Source organism: Pteropus alecto, unplaced genomic scaffold, assembly GCF_000325575.1.
Source record: "Pteropus alecto unplaced genomic scaffold, ASM32557v1 scaffold359, whole genome shotgun sequence".
NCBI lineage: Eukaryota > Metazoa > Chordata > Mammalia > Chiroptera > Pteropodidae > Pteropus > Pteropus alecto.
Window position 1 is genome coordinate 2,603,351 of NW_006443119.1, and position 12,228 is coordinate 2,615,578.

A 12,228-nucleotide genomic window follows, 5' to 3' on the forward strand; every position below is an offset into this window, starting at 1 on the left:
AAAGAGAGAGTGACTGAAAGGATAAAAAAAACAAGATTCCTACATTTGAAAAGGAAGAGGATGGAAGAAGATATTGCTTTGATGGACCTAGAGGGTATTTAAGTCAGACAGAGAAAGATAAACACTATATGATTTCACTTCTATGCAGAATCTAAGGAATAAAAAGAACTAATCAAACACAGACTCACAAATATAATGGACAATTTGGTGATGGACAGAGGGGAGGGGTGTTTAGGGGGCTGGGAGAATGGGGTGAAGGGTTAAAGAAGTACAATTTAGTAGCTGATAGATGGTCATAGGGATGGGGAGCACAGCAGTTAGGATTAATACATTGGCTAGGTGGAGGGTCAGGGGAGGGAAGAAGCAATTGGGGGGATCGTTTTATGAACTACATATATGTCTAACCAATGTACCGTATAGTTGAAACTAAAATTAAAAATTTTTTTCAAATATTCAGTCAGGCAATCTCTGACTTTTAGCTGTATCTTTTAGTCCACCTACATTTTTATAGTTACTATAGTTATTACAGTCATCATTAGACTTTTGTTTCTGTCATTTTGTGCTTTATTTTTGTCCTGTCTTCTGTTTGTTTTTTTTTTCTCTGCCTTCTTTGTCTTTTATTGTTTTGTTTTATTTTCTCATTCTAGTTTTTACTTCTAGTTTTTGAGGTTTATATAAAGTTAGCTCTTGTTGTACAATAATCTCTCTCTCATTTCCAAAAACAAATAAACAAACAAACAAACAACAACAAAAAGTTAGTGGTTGACAGATAAAGAGCTCCTGTCATAAACAGTGGATCTCTGTGTCTGTGGCCATTTGGCACATTGGTTGACAGTTGGATGATCTATGATGACCTCATTCATATGTCTGGTGTTTGGCAGGCTATTGGCCTGTGCAATAGGGATACCAGAGCAAATGGGTCACATGTCTCTTGTTAGCCATCAGTCTAGCTTAGACTTCTTTCCGTGGCAGCTTGAAGTTTTAAGAACTCTAAGTGAGCACCAATGCACAAACACTTTTCATTATTTTGCTTGCTTCTCATTTGCTAAAGTCTGAAGCCTATCACATAGCCTATCCAGATTTTAAGAGGAGAAAAATAGACTTTACCTCTTCTTGGGATGGGAAGAATTTGCGGCCATTTTGCAATCTACCACAAGTATGTACTATCTATTCTTATGTTTTTAGAAATTAATCTAGAAATTTTAACATGCATGCCTAATTTCTCATAATCTAAAGTGAATCATGATCTGGTCATGACAGAGTAACGAGTAGTGCACTTGCCTCTTCCTTACATATACCACAAACCAGTGGACTTGCCCCTTCCTTACATATACCACAAACCAAACTAGAAAACTGGACAAAATGTATGAAATAACTTTCCAACATTGATCAATAGAGAGCAAAGGATGATGATCCCTGAAGGAACAGAAACAACGAAGTCTTGTGGTCATCCTGGCTTTCAGTTTGGAGGCACTTTCTGGACCATGACATAGGGAGATACCCAATCAGAGTACAGGGGATTTGCTGAGTTGAGGAGATGGAGATTAGTACTCGGAGAAGCTGAGGCAGTTGGAATTCACATAGCAGACTACCAGAGAAGAGGTAGCTGCATAGAGAAAGATTTCCAGGAATCTGCACTGGGTTTTTGTTGTTGTTGTTTGTTTGTTTTTTTGTTGACTCAATACCAATCTGTGAATTTATAGGGTTAAACTTTTTGAAGCTAGGCAAAGAACTACTGAAGGGCAATAAGGTGAAAATTTCAGAGCACAGATAAAATTGGGAGACATTTAAATTCCAATGAGCCAGAAAGGAGAGGACTTTTAAACAGCTGGAACATTCAGTAGAGACTCCAGAAAAGTCAAATCTTACTAGTAGGACTAAACTATTCTAGTCCTAGAATAATGGCTACTCTAAACCAACTAAGAATGCTTAAAAACAAATCTTGAAAGGATCGAGGTAATCCTTAAGTAGTTTAATTGCCAACTAAAAGAAAAATCAACATTCTTTAAAAGAAGTCAATACTGAAATATTCCATCACTCAACACTGAAATATTCACTATGTCCAGCATTCAGTTGAAAAATAGTAGTATGCAAAGTAGCAGGAAAATGTGACCCATAACCAGGGGAAAAAGATGGTCAATAGAAACAGATCCAGAAATGATAGATGGGATTAGTAGCAGAAAAATTTAAAGTTATCTTAAGATACTCAAGGATTTAAAGGAAAATAAATTGAAGAAATAAATGCAAAATTTATAGTTAATTAGAATCTTTAACCATTCCAACAATACAATAGAACATTTCAACTCCAATCACTCCCTTCTGATTTTATACACTAATGTAACATTTTATCTCCTCTTTCTTAATTTCATAAGGCATTGTTATTATATTACAGTTTTATGTGGTCAGTGTTTGTTTGGATTTACCTATGTATTTATCATTTTGTTCTTCATTATTTTCTTTCATCTTAGACCATCTACCTGTTCTGATCACTTCCTTCATGCCTAAAGTACACACTCTAGAATTTCTTTTCAAAGATTTGTGGTGGCAAGCTCTGCATTTGTTTGAAATTTTTCTTTATTTAGCCTTCATTTTTAAAAGATATTTTCACTGGTCACAGAATTTCAGGTTGACAGTTGTTGCTTTCAGCGCATTAAACACTTTAAAAATATTACTTCACTAACTTCATCTGTCATTCTAATGATCACATATGAGGGTAATCTCTCTTTTTTTAATGGCTGCCTCAAATATCTTTCTTTTTTGTTTTGTAGTTTCCCTGTTGTAGATCTCTGGGTGTGATTTTCATTTTCCTTATTTTGCTCAGGATTCATTAGGCTTCTTGTATCTGTGAATTGAATCCTTTCATTCTAAAACATTGTTAGCCACTATTTCTTCAATTATTGCCTTTGCCCTATTTTATTTCCTCATTCTGGAACTCTGAATAGTCGTTTGTTAGATCCTTGCAGTATATCCTCCATTGTCTTTTTTACATTTGTCATCTTTTTCTCTTTGTTCTGTGTTTTTTTTCAGATATATCTTCTAATTCACTATTTTTGGCTGTGTCTAAGGACACATTCAGAAATTTTAAACCCATTCAGAAAGTTAAAAATTTTAGATTACTTTTCTTTAAAGTTCTTTTGGGTTTCTTTTCAGATGTGTTGGCTTTTAACTATGTTATCAACCTTCTCTTTTATTTCTTGAAATGTATTAAATATACTTTTTTTTTTTCTGTTTGGTGTCTGGTAATTTCAACATCTGATGTGTTTGCATTTTTTATTTTTCTGTCATTTTTGCTGGCTCTTGCTTTGTTTCCTGGTGGTTTTGTGATTTGTTTTGTTTTCGTTTTGTTTTGCTTCATTGTTGTTATTTTACTATAAACTGATTTTTTTAAAAGCATTTTCTTTGAGAAAACTTTAAGTCGTAGGATGCAGATGAGTTCCTCCAAAGGGATTTGCTTTTACTTCTCTTATGCACCTGAGAGAATCACTGTACCAGGACTACTTTAAATCTACTTCTTGGATTTGGATTTTTTTAAGTATCCAGGTTATATGTATTTGGGCTGCAAACCTGCATTAAAGCTAGTTTGTGATTACAGATTCTTAGTAGATATAATCTCTTTATCTCAATTTAGTACAAAGTTTTGAGATGAGCAATTTTTGTTGTACTCCTCTAGTGGAGAAATGGATGATTTCTAATTTGCCTCACAATGAGAGTGTAACACTTTGGGGACTCAGCTTTATGGGGGGTAGGGGGCAAATCTCCTTTTAGATGCTCCTGGGCTCTGATTTTTAACTTGCATGCTGCATAATGCTATCAAAATTTAACCTTGATGTCTTACAGTTTGGGTAGATCTCTTTCATATTTCACTTCATTCTCACTTTATTTTATTTCATTATTTAAAAGGTACATTTTTTTTCATATTTTAACATTTCTGAAATCAATATGCATTTTAAATTGATGGCATCCTATGATCGCTATCAGCCAGGATTGGGCATAACATAGGTGTATTGTTTATGTGTGTGTAACTATCAAAGTGAAGCATCAAGACATGCAAGGACATCAGTGGCATGGAAGAAAACCTTGTGGCTGATAGTGGAACATTCTTTTCACCCATTGGAATCAAATGTCTGTGGAAAAGAGCTGTCCTGGTAGTGAGTGAATCAGACATATTCAGCAACATTCCTGAAATAGGAGTCAAAAGTAGGTTAATACCAATAATTGCAAAGTGAGACTTAGGAGCACAGAGTCAATGGTTTTTATTCTTTTAAGAATTATTTTATGAAATAATACATCGAATGTTCTTGATGGCACAGAACATTGTGTAGAAGAGTAAGATTAAATGGGAGGAAGTTTTAGGCGTATCTTAAGTGACTTTTTTTCACTTATATTTTACTGTTTATGTATGCCCAAGAGTAATATGTGATAAAAATAGATGACTAAGTCTAAAAGATCTCCTTCAGTAAGTAAAAAATAAAAGTTTTAAATTACAAGAAAGCATTATGTCATAGTTTGACAGCATTTTTCCTTTCTTAGTAGTAGATAAAGTAATGGTGTCTCTTTTAAAAAATGATGCCTTAGAATACATGTAATACATTTGGTAATCTTTTCTTTCTTGTCAGTTTCTGGGTACATTTGAGACTTTTTAAATACCCAGTAATTTTAGTTAATTTTAGCAGCTGATTTAGCCCTAGAGTGCCTAGTCTTCTATACTACTAGAAATCTAAGTCTTGCTTTACTTTTATAATCAGAAAACATACATCATTTCTACAACATTGTTTGGTTCTGAGAGAGCTTTTCAAAAGTAGAGAGAGAACTATAGTAAAAGAAAAGTTCTTTAGAATAGAGAAAATTTTAGCATTTTTGTATATTACTTACCTCCTTGTTTCTAATATTTCGTGCGTATTTTTTCTTTTCTTGATTAGATTTGCTGGAAGCTTGTTTATTTCATAATGTTTGCATAATCGAATTGTTTTTATTTTCTAATTAATTTTGTTTTGCTCTTAATTATTCCTATTCTTCTATTTACTTATGGGGATTTTGTTGATGCTTTTTACATAATCATTTTTCTCTCTCAAGAAATATATTTTCTCCAAATACTGCTTTGACTTCATCACAAAAATTTAGGTAGGATAGCCTTTCTTTATTATTTTTAAAATATGTAACTAATAATAATTACTAATCATTTCTGTACACTTTTATAGCCTACAAAGAATTCTCTTTTCATGTTTTCTCTTTCTTTTTGTCTAAGTTCTAATTCTTGGATACTTGTTTATTTTACAGGTGATTGGGGACTATTTATAAGAATACATTTATCCCATTAATGTTTAATTGCAAACACAAAATATAGTGCATAAAATGTTTTCATTTATTGTCTTTAATGAGATTTTTCTCTATAACCTAGGATGCTCAAATTCTGTACCTGAAGATATGTAGCCATTTTTGGTAAAATATAAAATCTAGAATAACATTGCATTAAGAATTATGTTGTTTAGATCCTCCATGCCTTTATATATTATCTGCTTAATCTGTCATTGATATTAGAGAATTAAAATCTCCCGCTATAAATGAAGTTTTATCATTTTCTCATTATAAGCCTATCAATCTACATTATATATTTAGCTGCCATGTTAGTTTATATCAATTCCTTATTATATTTTCATTATTACCTTTTATTATATACAATAACTCCACCTGCCTTATGTGCTTTTTTGCCCTAAGTCCTACTTTATCTAACATTAATATTGCTATCACTGCTTTCCTTTTTTATCAATTTAGTTTATCTTTGCCTATTCTCTGAGGGTTAGCCTTTGTAGGCCTTGGCTTTTAAGTATCTATATTAATAAATATTATTTAATTGATTTTAAAATAATTTATACTTTTTTTGCCTTCTAAGAACAGGAGTTAGACTGTTCAGAGTAATTTTAATTGTTGTACTTGTTTTTTCTTACTTTCTGCTTTATGCTTCTGTGAAACTGAATAAAAGAAACCTCATTTGAAATAGAGTCAGGAGGCTAGAAGGAGGAGCTCTCAAGCGCTACCACTCAATGTCAATTACACACCCCAACAGGAAGAGACTACCTTCCATTCCCAGGAAGTGTTTCCATTTTATGGCCCCAGCAAGAGGAAGGCAGATTTTCTTCTTGTCCAGCAACAAGCCCAGCCAATGGGAACCTTTGCAACTTAGCTAATGAGAAGCCATTACTACCCTGAACTTTCTCTTTCCTCCAATGAACTTTCATTCAAAGCACCTTCTCCCAACTTCCTCCTTTTTTCTCTATAAAGTAACATTCCTCTTTTTTTTGTTTGCTGGACTTGCCTATAGGTTTTTTTTTTTTTTTTTTTTTGCTACAGTATGCTTGCCTCATTGCAATTCCCTGCTATTCCTGAATAAACCCATTTTTATTTTTAAGGTCAACTGGCTGTTTTATTCTTAAGGTCAGCACTTCCTAACTTTTATTTTTCTTTCTTTAGTTCTGCCTTTTCTATGGATTATACTTTGTTTCCCTTAGTCTTTTAAATCAATTTAGAAGGGAAACTTAGTAGCTTAAAGAAAAAACATGTATTATCTCACCCAATTCCTGAAAGTCAGGAATCTGTGAGCAGTTTAACTGGGCAGTTTTTGCACAGGGTATGTCGCAGAGTTGCTGTCTACATGTTGCCTGGTGTTTCAGTCCTGACTGGGGCTGAGAAGTTTGCTTCCAAGCTCGCTTCCAGGCTTACTCACCTGGCTATTGTCCAAAGGCCTTAGTTCCTGGTGCTCATTCGCTGGAGGCCTCATTCCTTACTACCTGGATTTAGCCACAGGACTGTTCATGGCTTAGCAGCTGGCTTCTATGAGCAAATAATCTAAGAGAGAGGAAAGGGTCAAGAGAGAAGCCACAGTATCTTTTAAAACCTAATCTCCCAAATGACATACTATCACTTTTGCTATATTCTATTGATCATGCAGCCCACCGCTAGTGCAATATGGGAAAGGACAACACAAAAATGTAAATACCAGGAAGCAGGGATATTGGGAGCTATCTTGGAGGCTGGCTACCTCAAACACCCTGTTTTTAATTCTACTGGTGAATATTTTAAGTCCAAAAACATCCTTATCTATATTTACCTATTTATAGATATCTAATAACAAATAACTTTGACTATCAAATTATAAGATAAGCAATTTAGTACATTTGGCTTCTTTATCTTATGATTTTCTCATGCTTTCTCATTCTTTATTAACTTACTATGAGGTTTATAATTTCTAAAATCAATCTCTTCTATATTATTTTTTAATATTACGTCAATGAAAAAGACTTAAAAACAACTGTAGTTTATATCACTGTGTCAGTCAAGTTTCCACCAGAGAAAGAACCAGTAGAATTAACAAATTCTTTGCAAGGAATTGGCTCTTGCAATTGCGGGGGCTGGCTAGAAAAGTTCGAAATCCGAAGGGTTGGCTACCAGGAAAGCCAGGCTGGGACTCTCCGGCAATCTGAAGCTTCAGTCCACAGGTGGAATTTCTTCTCAGTTTTGCTCTTAAAAGATTTCAACTGATTGATTCAGGCCCACCTAAATTATCTAGTATAATTTCCTTTACTTAAAGTGAACCGATTTTGAACTTTAGCCATGTCTACCAAATAACTTTGAAGCAGTATCTGATTTAGTGTTTGATTGAATTACTGCAGGTTATAGCCCAGCCAAGGTGACACATAACATATCACTTTCCTCTAAAATCACTTTTCTTCAAACAGTAGCTTATAGAGTCCTTGGTGCTCTAGAAGATACGAAATATACAAGGCAATTGCCTCCTAGATTTTATTAACACATTGCCAAACTAATAGTGCTTTCCTGGTCCATTTATTTAAATAAAATATATTTGAGATAAATATCTTTTTTCTCTGATTCTTTTAGTTTTGTTTTAATGGCAAAATATAAAGGTGCTCGATTTGCATATAGCCCACTTTTTTTTTCAGGTTGGAATGCTTAGAATTATTTCATTTTTAGCAATAATTTTATTTATTTTTCCAAAGCTATGGTCTTGGACTCTGATCTTAGCTAATTTTGATTTCCTCTCTGAGCTCTCTTTGTGTCTAATCTCAGTTCTTTTTCAGGTGAAAAAATATCCTATTATACCTTTATTGATCACATCTGTGCCTATTTTTTGTATTCTTTGAGACTTCTATTATTCAAAGTTTGATTCTACCTTTTTCTTTCATGTTCTTTTAAAATCTACTTATACTTTTTACCTAAATTATCTAGTATAATTTCCTTTACTTAAAGTGAACCGATTTTGAACTTTAGCCATGTCTACCAAATAACTTTGAAGCAGTATCTGATTTAGTGTTTGATTGAATTACTGCAGGTTATAGCCCAACCAAGGTGACACATAACATATCACTTTCCTTTAAACAGTAGCTTATAGAGTCCTTGGTGCTCTAGAAGATACGAAATATACAAGGCAATTGCCTCCTAGATTTTATTAACACATTGCCAAACTAATAGTGCTTTCCTGGTCCATTTATTTAAATAAAATATATTTGAGATAAATATCTTTTTTCTCTGATTCTTTTAGTTTTGTTTTAATGGCAAAATATAAAGGTGCTCGATTTGCATATAGCCCACTTTTTTTTTCAGGTTGGAATGCTTAGAATTATTTCATTTTTAGCAATAATTTTATTTATTTTTCCAAAGCTATGGTCTTGGACTCTGATCTTAGCTAATTTTGATTTCCTCTCTGAGCTCTCTTTGTGTCTAATCTCAGTTCTTTTTCAGGTGAAAAAATATCCTATTATACCTTTATTGATCACATCTGTGCCTATTTTTTGTATTCTTTGAGACTTCTATTATTCAAAGTTTGATTCTACCTTTTTCTTTCATGTTCTTTTAAAATCTACTTATACTTTTTATTTTTTAATACATTTCTCTAAATTATTTTTTATTGCACTTTTTCCCACTGGGTTCATTTTGCTTTTGCACAATTATCTTACTTGGTAATGTGATAATCCTGACCAGGTGTTGCTTAGTAAACATATACAACAGTTCTCTAGACATATGTTCTCTTGCATCTTCAGGAATTAATTTTCAGATCCTCTCTAACATATTTTTATGGCTGTGATGATTCATCCATTTCAGTGGTTGGGTTAACTGTGAATGAATATGGTACTGTTATTTTTCTAGACCCTGTATTACTTTTATGTGTATATCTACTGCCTCGAGTTTAATTTTTTGCTTGTTTTAATATTGTTTTTAGTACAGTAACAAATACAGAATTAAGTAGTCCACAACATGTAACCAATCCACTGAGCAACTCCTATTCTATGCCTTACAGTTAACAGCTTAAGGTATTTTACTACAGATTTTCATGAGTCCTGATTCAAACCTCTAATCTTTTCACAATGAATTAGATTGGCATCTAAAATAAAGTACATAACTACTCATTTCTTCTGTGGTGTCTTAGAGCCACATGTCCATTTTAGTTATATGAGATGATGACAGTCTCTGAAAACCGTTAAATATCAGTGTTCCTTTCCAAAATGGGAAAACAAGTTCCAATTTTTTTAAACAAAAAAATATGTAGTCTTGGAAGGACTTCACATAAATGGCCATGTGTGTGACCTGTACAAAATTAAGCTGTTTTAAATTATAGACTACAAGCAACTGAATCTAAATGTCTATTCTTTGTACTACTTTTCAGCTAATATTGCAGAACTAATGACAGTTTTTGTTGCTATTACAAATTCTGTCTAATGTAGCAAGATACCTTAAGTTTCAACAAAATCTTAGGAAATAAGACTGAATAATATCTATTATAGAAATACCTACTCTTTACCAACTCCCACCCTTTTCCACCCCTTCAAAATCATAAGCAGCTCTCTCTGTGACAGATAAATAATATAAGAATTGTGAAAACCCAGTTTATGTAGCGTATGTCTTTGTCTACTATCTCTTGCTAGTCTGTTACGTTCTGCTCTATTGGTCATATACTGAGTGGCAATACTTCCTACCGAGGGGTTGGCAGAAGTAGTCTATAAGAAGTGAGCAGATAGGAGGACTTTAGAAATGGTTAGTGCTGGAACCCAATTATCCTTCAGTATGTCCAAGCAAATAATTCCTTGACTGTTAATATTACAGGGATAGATTCTTGTCCAAAATGTAACCTTTGGAGGCTTGAAGGGATATTCTGGTGTAAAAGAGATATCAGAGAGAGTCATACCACCCTTGCAAACAGATCCTGGTGGCCCTAGAATGGTTGATCTCCATTCACAGATGTTATCACCTTTGGGACCAGCACCGGAGCTAGGTGAAGGGTCTAAAGTGATACCTGCCAGTTCCTTCCAAATTGTCTTGGCATTGATGGAGAGGAGTTTGGAGTTTTTGTTCATGCTGACTTTATGCTCCTTTTTCTTGAGGGTGTTTATTTCTTGGTTTGCTGATTGGAAGACGAAGATGAGGAGGAGCTAGTGTTTGCCTTCAAACTGAAGGCAAAACATCTGACATGACCAAACTTCCACCCCACTCTGCAAACAGCTCTCCTCTTTGTGTCTGGCTCCTCTATGGCTGCTGCTGTGGCTGTGGATGAGCCTGGCCACTTGGTTTCTCTCTGGGAGAGCTTGAGTTTAATTTCTGGAGTTTTACTGTTGATAATAAAATTTTTCTTTGTTTCAATGGCTTACTTGTTTTTTAGAAATTTGGAGTATGGGAAATCTGGAGTCTGGGGCACAGTCATGCTTTGCCATCTTTTAGGAAGTCACGAGGTGTGTATTTTTAATTGATTTTGTTTTGTTTTGCTTTGTTTTTTTTTTTTTTTTTTTTTTAATAGTATGGCAGAGTGTTTAGAATAGCAGGCCAAGAATCAAGAGAATTCTATTTCGGTCTCAGCTACTTCCCTAAATATCCTATGTAACTTTGGCTAGTTCCTTATTTAAATGGGCTTTAATTTTCTAACCTACAGAATGTGAAGAAAACAAACAAACAAACAAACATATCCTTACCTTTTAGGAATGTCAAGAAAAATGTAAAAGTTTATGAGAAAGCTGAGAAAATTCATGCCTTTCAGCAAAAAGCGGGCTAAGGATAGGTTGTTGAATGTGGGAAAGGAGAAGCAGGAATTTGGAAACAAGTGAAGGAAATCTCTAATTTCATTCTGCATTTGTTTTTCATGTTTCTACATGGAAGGGACTCTGAGTTGTTTTATATAAGCTGTTTCAGGTGATCTTTACAACCACTTTGTGAGCTGTTTACTTTTTTCCTATTTTGCAATAAAGAAAACAATTCAGTACTAACTCAAAACAATTCAGTACTAACTCAAATAATCCTAGCTCTGTACCTTTTGAATTTTGTGACTTGAGTAAAGTTACTTAACTCCGATGAAAAACTAAATTAGGATCAGAACTTAAATCTTTGAAAAATAAGACACTTTTCTATCTACCACTCTACCATGTTGCTCCACTGTGAAGAAGAAACAGCAGCAAAATTGTGGCATTAAGTAGGAAATGGGGTGCATTGCAATTGCTGTATCTCTCTCCTTCATTGTCTTCCTTCCTCCCTTCCTTCTTTCCTTCCTCTTAAATTACAAACAATTTCAGACAACAGGCAAGTATAGTGACTAATTTATCCAATGTATCCACAAATCAGCTCATCAGATTTTAACATTTGGCCATGTTTGCTTCAAATTTTCTTTTTCTTAGAAATTAAACATTACTGTACATATATAGTTGAACTCACTTTGTACCCTTTTCACCCCAGTGATGCTCATTATATTAGTATATATCATTTTTATGTTTGTCTTTAAGATACATTTACTATATACTGTAATATATGCTAGTGTTTTGCCTGTTTCTAAACTTTATTTAAATGGTGTCACACTTTAAATATTATTTTGCTAATTGCCTTTTCTATTCAAGATTATTTTTTATATTTATCCATGTTGATATATGTAACTCTAGTACATTAATTGTAACTACTGAATATTTTTCATTGAATAAATATACCTCAACTTATGTTTATTTACTTACCTAATAAGGGACATTTAGGTTGTTACTAATTTTCAGTGTTACATCAATGCTGCAATGAATATTCTTATGCATTTCTCATTGTACATACATACAAGAGTAGAGTCATTGTTTCATATGTATGTAAATCTTCAACTTTATTAGTTAATATTGCCAAATCACTCCCCAAAGTGGTCATACCAGTTTATCTTCTACTAGTAGCATATAAATTTCTAGTTTTCACATCCTCACCAAT

The 12,228-nt window shown here is 33.5% G+C and overlaps 1 pseudogene; it reads right to left on the minus strand.

Annotated features, from left to right (window-relative positions):
* LOC102891970 overlaps positions 1 to 12,010 on the minus strand; it is a 17,747-nt pseudogene extending 5,737 nt beyond the window's left edge.
* Between the last annotated feature and the right edge of the window lie 218 nt (positions 12,011 to 12,228).